The following is a 6,793-nucleotide window of genomic DNA, read 5'->3' on the forward strand; positions in this document are numbered from 1 at the left end:
GCTTATCAAATTTGGTGTGGTAAGGAATCTACAGGATCGGAAAGCTTCTTGGGTGGTGGGTTGAATATATGTTGTAAAGAACACGATGCATATGAAATGAGGGCACCTGTGATGTTGCTGTTCACTGTTTCAGGTTCATGCATTATTATGCAAATGCAGAAGGCAGCAGCAATGCCAAAGCCTTTTAAAAGTTGGGAAGACAGGCCTAAAAATGTCATAAAAAGCAAAGGTTAAAAATGGAGGATGCCAACAATCGTGATGCGTCAAAATTTGCATCATTGTGTTCATCTACTCCAACGTGGGGACCTCCTTTACTATTCAATTGCTCTTTCGTAGCTTTCCAAACTTTTCATCCGTTTCTCTTTTTCTGTTGTAGTTATCTTTTCCAAATTATGGGTTTTTTGGGAATTTCCTTTACCACTCTTTCTTGGGGTGTGAGTTGAATACTTTTGTGAACTTTTCTCATTGTTTTATTGGGGAGTTCCAGTCATTTTGTGCTTCGGAAACTTTGGTTTTTGTTCCACGTTGTTAATCACGTATACATGGAGTAGTGAGCAATACCATTAATTGAGAGTCGTGAACAATAATAATTTCTACATACTGTAGAAAAATAGTGCTCTAATCTAGGCAGGTTTAAGTCTCTAAGCTAATATAATTCGATCCATTTGGTTGATTACTTTGGTTAAAAATAGAACTCACGTCGATTAGGTGTTAGAAGATTTCGAAGTCCTTGAAATTTGAGTTTAACTAGAATCGTGATTCGTAAATGTTGGCAAGCTAAACTCGAACCAAACTGACCTCGATTCAAACTAAACTCAACGGCTTAATTAAATTAATCCATACACAACCCAACTTTGCTTAATCTCAGCTATATAATAATTTGCCAGTCTCATTTGTATTTGATTAGGGTTTCCACTATTGTCCAATAATGCTATCAAGTTGGGCACTATCTCAATGAAGAATGGCAATCATGACGATTGACGAACACTTTGCTTGTTGAAGAAAATATAGCTTTTAAAGGATGCCAAAATCCAGACCTCGCTTATGATCATGGGAACACCACAAACCAAATTATTTTGCTTTTTTCTGAAAAAAAATAATTTAAGTAATTAGACAATCATTAAACATGCGCAAATATAAAATGGAAAAGCATGATCGATCTTTCTTGTACTTCTCAATTGAGAGATGAATCGAAATGATAATGTTTTCATATCCTCTCCCCACCATGTCCTTATACCCTTTCCTTTTTAAACTATTTTATGCTATCTTTTGATTCTTTATCTGTGAGTTCATTCCTTTTCGATGTCTCCAGTTTATTTCTGACAAGGCACAAAGGACACTGTAATTGAAAGGTGACCCGTATCCACCATATATATTACTCATTTGTCTAATCAGTAGTCACCAACCTCTCTCTCTCTCTCTCTCTCTCTCTAAATTGATTGTGTTTGCATGTAGTCATGTTAGCTGGAATGTGTTTTACATTCAAATACTAAAATCTGGGGGAGCAGCTGCAGGAGCTAAAGACTCATAAAGTAATGATTTGGTATCTTGAAATTTGGTGACTAATTTTTAGTTGTTAGATCCGTAATTAAGACTACAATAATCAAAATAGCCACGAATTTCGGAGAACCAGTCTCAAAGCATAGGATACCGGGATTAGGAACAATAGAATTTTCGTATAATGCATATATTACTCTGAACTCTGATAATTTTTTTTCTATACAAAGTCTAAACAAATTTTAAAAAGAAGAAAGTCAAAATTGTTTACACATTATCGAAACTACTTTTGTTCTTTTTTTCTTTCTAGATGATCAATACATGTGACAATCTACAACCATGCGTAACTCATGCTCAAGGCTCATATCCATTATCTTTCTAGTTTCTACTTGCAACAGCAAAAATGGAATGATCTTGCACATTCAATATATACTGCACCAGAAGAACGTCACCATGCCGTGAATTTCTCTTCTCCAACTACATGTTGAAAGTTGAAACTCTGTTTTCCTTTCTATAAATAAATAAAAGAAAATACAAACTATTATTATATAAGAATAAGGTTTTGGTACAAAATAAATAAATCAACAAGTAGTTTTGAATCGACCCTAAACCTTAACTCAAACGGCATGAAACGCGATGAAGAGGACATCAATTCTAGGGTTTCATATTGTTTTCGTTTCTAACAAAAGAGAAATACAATTCGTCACTAGAAAGAACATTAGACCCGAAGTTCGCTTCTTGAAACACATGTTGAAGTTCTATTTTAATTCCATGCAAGTAAAAGATCTCGATTTCGTTCACAAAATTAATTATTTGACACAAAAATTTCTTTGTATGATTTGTTATAACTGCTTTTGTTTTTCTCTTTTTAATAAATGCAAGTCACAACCTGCAACACGACTAATCGATCCATGCACCAAGAGCCAATTCAGTTTATGTCTACTCGCAACAACAAAAACTCAATGACTCTATTGAATTTAATTCACAAGAATACCGACTATAACGTCGGCCCAGAAACTACCCGCTTCTCGAAATGCACGTTGAAACTTTGTCTAATTCAAATCATAATAAATGAAAAATCTGTCATCCTGAGAAGTCTTTAAATATTAAGAAATTATAATAAACGAGTTCTTACTCGAGTCATCAATCAAAGAATCTTTCAGAACAATAAAGTTGCGTGGTACATTTGGTTTCGTTGTATTATTTAAGGTTTATGTTTTAATAATTTCAAGAAACCAATATGAGTTGCCTGATTTTACTATGGATAATGTTAGAGAAATTCAAATTTTAAATCAAATTTGCAATAAAATAATGTGTCATCAATAAAAAATAAACACGTTAATCAACCTTATGTAATAATTCAATTACCAACAATCAAATTTGGTTTTAAAAAATCGATCTTCCTAATATTATCCTTTGCTATAGGCAAGTTGTGGCCGTCATGAAGTCAATATGGCTCCTTATAAGAGTTCCGAAGGTGAACTGATAGAATTTAATTGTTGGATCTAACGTCAAATGATGCTTGGAATCGCGATCTCCTTCTCTGCACAGTTCAAATAAGAGCTTGATTCCAAAGTTTTCGTCTATCATATATATGATCTTGCAACGGTTGATTATTAGTTTTGAATCATCTGTCTCCTTCAATTTCTTGCTACATCTAAAATTATTATTGTGGAGTTTCATATTTTTTGTTTGCAACTACTTCCTATTGAGGTCATATTTTTAATTTTGTTGATTGAGTCTAGTATTCACCTTTCTCTTATATAAAATATGATTTTTCTCTGTCTTTTTTTTTTTTTTTAACCAAAAAACCTCCAACAGTAGATTTGAGGTTTGATTCCCTTTTAATTTAACAAGAAAAAGAAAAAAAAAAGCAGCTTGAGATCTTCTTAACCATAATCTTTGAATTTCTTAAGTGCATTGCCAAGGCAAGGTTTTTATTTATCTTTTCTCTACAGAGAAACAATACTTTATTGCAAATTGTGGTGCCTATAATATGGTAGCAGTAAACAAAGTATCAAAAGTGAAAACAGCACTCGCGTTTGTTCTTGTTTTGCTTTCCCATTTACAGTCATATGATGAATGATAATATCAACAGTAACCTCAAATTTCAGGCAAAATAGTACGTGATTTTTACAGTGTGTTTAATATTGTCTACCATCACTCCATGCACACGAAGAAAACAAGAATAAAGCTGTAGACGAACAGAATTAGCTAGTGGGTGGGCGGGAGTGTTGGTTAGCTAATGACGTGGGCATCCAAAGTGCAAACTCACATGACACGTCAGACTATACCACAGATGTGATCAGACTTGAAGTATGTTGGTGGGCCATCACACGGCCATATTATTATAAATATTGCTTGGTTTCAGAGCATGCCATTATCAGTGAGAGAGGAAACTCACCCGATCTTTTTTCTGAAGATTTTGGAAATTCTTTAATTATATTTATTTATTATAAATTATGTAGTTAATTTTTGTTAAGCGATATTTATATTTAATTTTAAATAAAAAATTTATAATAATTTATAATCGTATAATGTATAATGAACGTATGTAATTTGAAACTCACTCCATTATCAGCAACTTCAGCAAAATGGTGCAACTGCCATAAAGTATTTGACTATCCCAAACATGAAACAAGAAGGAGATAAAATAAATAAACTATTTTGTATTATTGTGTGTCTTGTAGCTAGGGTTGTGCTTTGTGGCACCGGCACGCCAACCCCTGAATGAAACGGGATTAAAAATAATTAGGAGTATTTAAATACTTTGATAGTGAACTGCAGCCAGTACGAGTACGACTAAATACCATATATATAACATTGAAAAGTATGACTTTTTTTTAACATATTTTTATGCTTTTTCTGCTCTTTTTTTTAAGGATCGAAATCCATTAACTTTCATGATTAAGTTACAATCAAAGATTGTATATGATTGTGGTACACACCTGAAGATGAACGAGATCGTGAAATTTTGTAGGGTAATTTGTAAAATGATGAATTTACTAATCTTAGTTGTTGAAATTAAGTTAGTTCATATGTTGTTAATATTTAAACCGAAACATCATTCTTACTTGATTTTGAATATTTTAACAATTAGAGAATTTGTAAATTCATCATTCAATAATTTCCCACACGTATTTAGTGATTCTAAAGTTTCTTTTTTTTTACACTAAAACATGGTTATTAGTGTACAAAATTAACACAAAACTGTGGAGATCGCTATCTAGTAATTTTTTTTGTCATCTAAACACAGTTATGACTGTAATAACTCATTTGTCACCGAACCTAATGCCCTTGGGCTAACCTTTTCTTCGTTAAGCATTTCTTTTCAAAACTCTAAACACAAAATCCTAGTTAAGCATGCATGTTAAAAAGTCCTCGCTCATAGATATTTGTTCTTTTCAATTAAAATTGAGAAATTAGCTAGATTCCGATTATTTTCTTCCAATGTGCATTCAGGTCCCATCAGCGATCTTATATCTATATAGCAGTGAATGAGAGTTGTCTATTATTGTACTCACGTATCGTACACAACAATAATACATGAAGCATGCAGCCAAATAATACCTGACGTTCATAATTTAATTACTTCGTTACTATCGACCATTTTGGTCCCATAGCTCGTGCACAGTATGTCTTACCTAATCTCCTCCTCCTTTGGCTACAGCTTGTGAGCCTTATACCTCAACCTAATTTCTTCGACTCGACTGACTGTAATCCTGTCCTTTAACTCGAATTATTACATTTCTCTTCTATTTGCTTTTGCAATATTGTTTTTATTCATCCTTTGTGTATATATATGTATTGTTTTTGTTTGTTGTTTCAATAGTTTTATTGGAAAATAACTTTGCACATAAATATTAGGAATCTCCTACTCCACTAGTGCAACCACTTATGACAGATCCAGCAAAAAGATCAGAAGAAACCAAAAAAACAAAAGATGATGTTATCATGTTAGGTATACAAGATAAAGCATGAGCCTTGAGATGGTAAATTACATGTAATCAGATATTGTCTCCACCGGCTGCTTTTACTCTCATGGGTCATAGGGTTTTGTGATCTTATTCGCATCCAATAAAAAAAAAAACAGAAGAGTGCAGGAGAACCCTAAAAATACGCCAAAGGGACTAGCAGGAAGCTTACATTAATGGGCCTGTCAGTGTCCAGTGTCTCCAGATTGTAGCTAGTGTGTGTGTGTATTGATATTGATGGGTTCACATTTATTTTAACTTTTATGTATGATAGGTGGTCATGCTTGGTGAATAACGGAACTGGATCTCCTCGAGATTTAAATAAATTGAGAGAGAAAAGATCTAGATCGTTAAAATTTGATTTAACTATTATAAATAGAATGATTCATTAAAAGTTATAATAATTATAGCCGTTGAATCAAATTTCAACAACTCAGATCTTTAATCCTTAAACTCTGTTTATTTGAATCTAGAAGGGATCCGGTCTGTGAATAACGTGTTGGAGGAATAGTTGGGCACCGCTGAGAGAGTTCGGGTTAGGAGGTTCAGATCAAGCAGGGTCCTGCAGAGCTGGAGGGTACAATGCCGACAAAATTAGGTTTGGCAGCACTACTGTGTCGTTGTCTAATTACTAATCCAAAAAAAAAAAACGTACTCAATTTTTTTGAGTAATCGCTTGCTACCGACTGATTCCTGGTCTTTTTCATTTTTCTTTTTAGAGCACATTCTCAATGGGTGGCTCTATACATAGCTTAAAAAGTGATGAATATAGTTCATTTTAAGGAGTATGATTTTTTTTTCTTTTATTTTATTTGAATGGTAATAATTAAGTTTCGTTAACATCTTATATCAATTTTTAAGAGGTTTTTTTATTTTTAACTTTAGTCTTTCAAGAAGATTGAAATTTGATAAAAATCTAGTGTTAGATTACATATTAGTTATAATCCCTTGAAGTGTCATTAATTCAAATTAATTAATGTGTTTTTTATTCAATGTCTCCCATTAAATATTTAAATTTATTAATATACACATTTTAATTTATTTTTTGACCTTTTTTTTTTTTGAATTTATTAGTTTTAATTAGCATTCTTCAATCTTGAAAGACTCAATTAAGGTACCTAAATGTTAGTATCGAAATGTATTATATTGAATTAATGTACCAAAATTTAGTAGCGAAATGTATATGCAACGAAATGTAATATATTGAATTAATGTACCTAAATGTGTGTAACAAAATGTATGCACCAAAATGTATTATAAGTACCTAAATGTTTGTATTAAAATGTATGTACCAAAATGTGTATACCTAAATGTATGCACCG

The sequence above is a fragment of the Malus domestica genome, chromosome 05 (genome assembly GCF_042453785.1).
Source record: "Malus domestica chromosome 05, GDT2T_hap1".
Classification (NCBI taxonomy): Eukaryota; Viridiplantae; Streptophyta; class Magnoliopsida; order Rosales; family Rosaceae; genus Malus; species Malus domestica.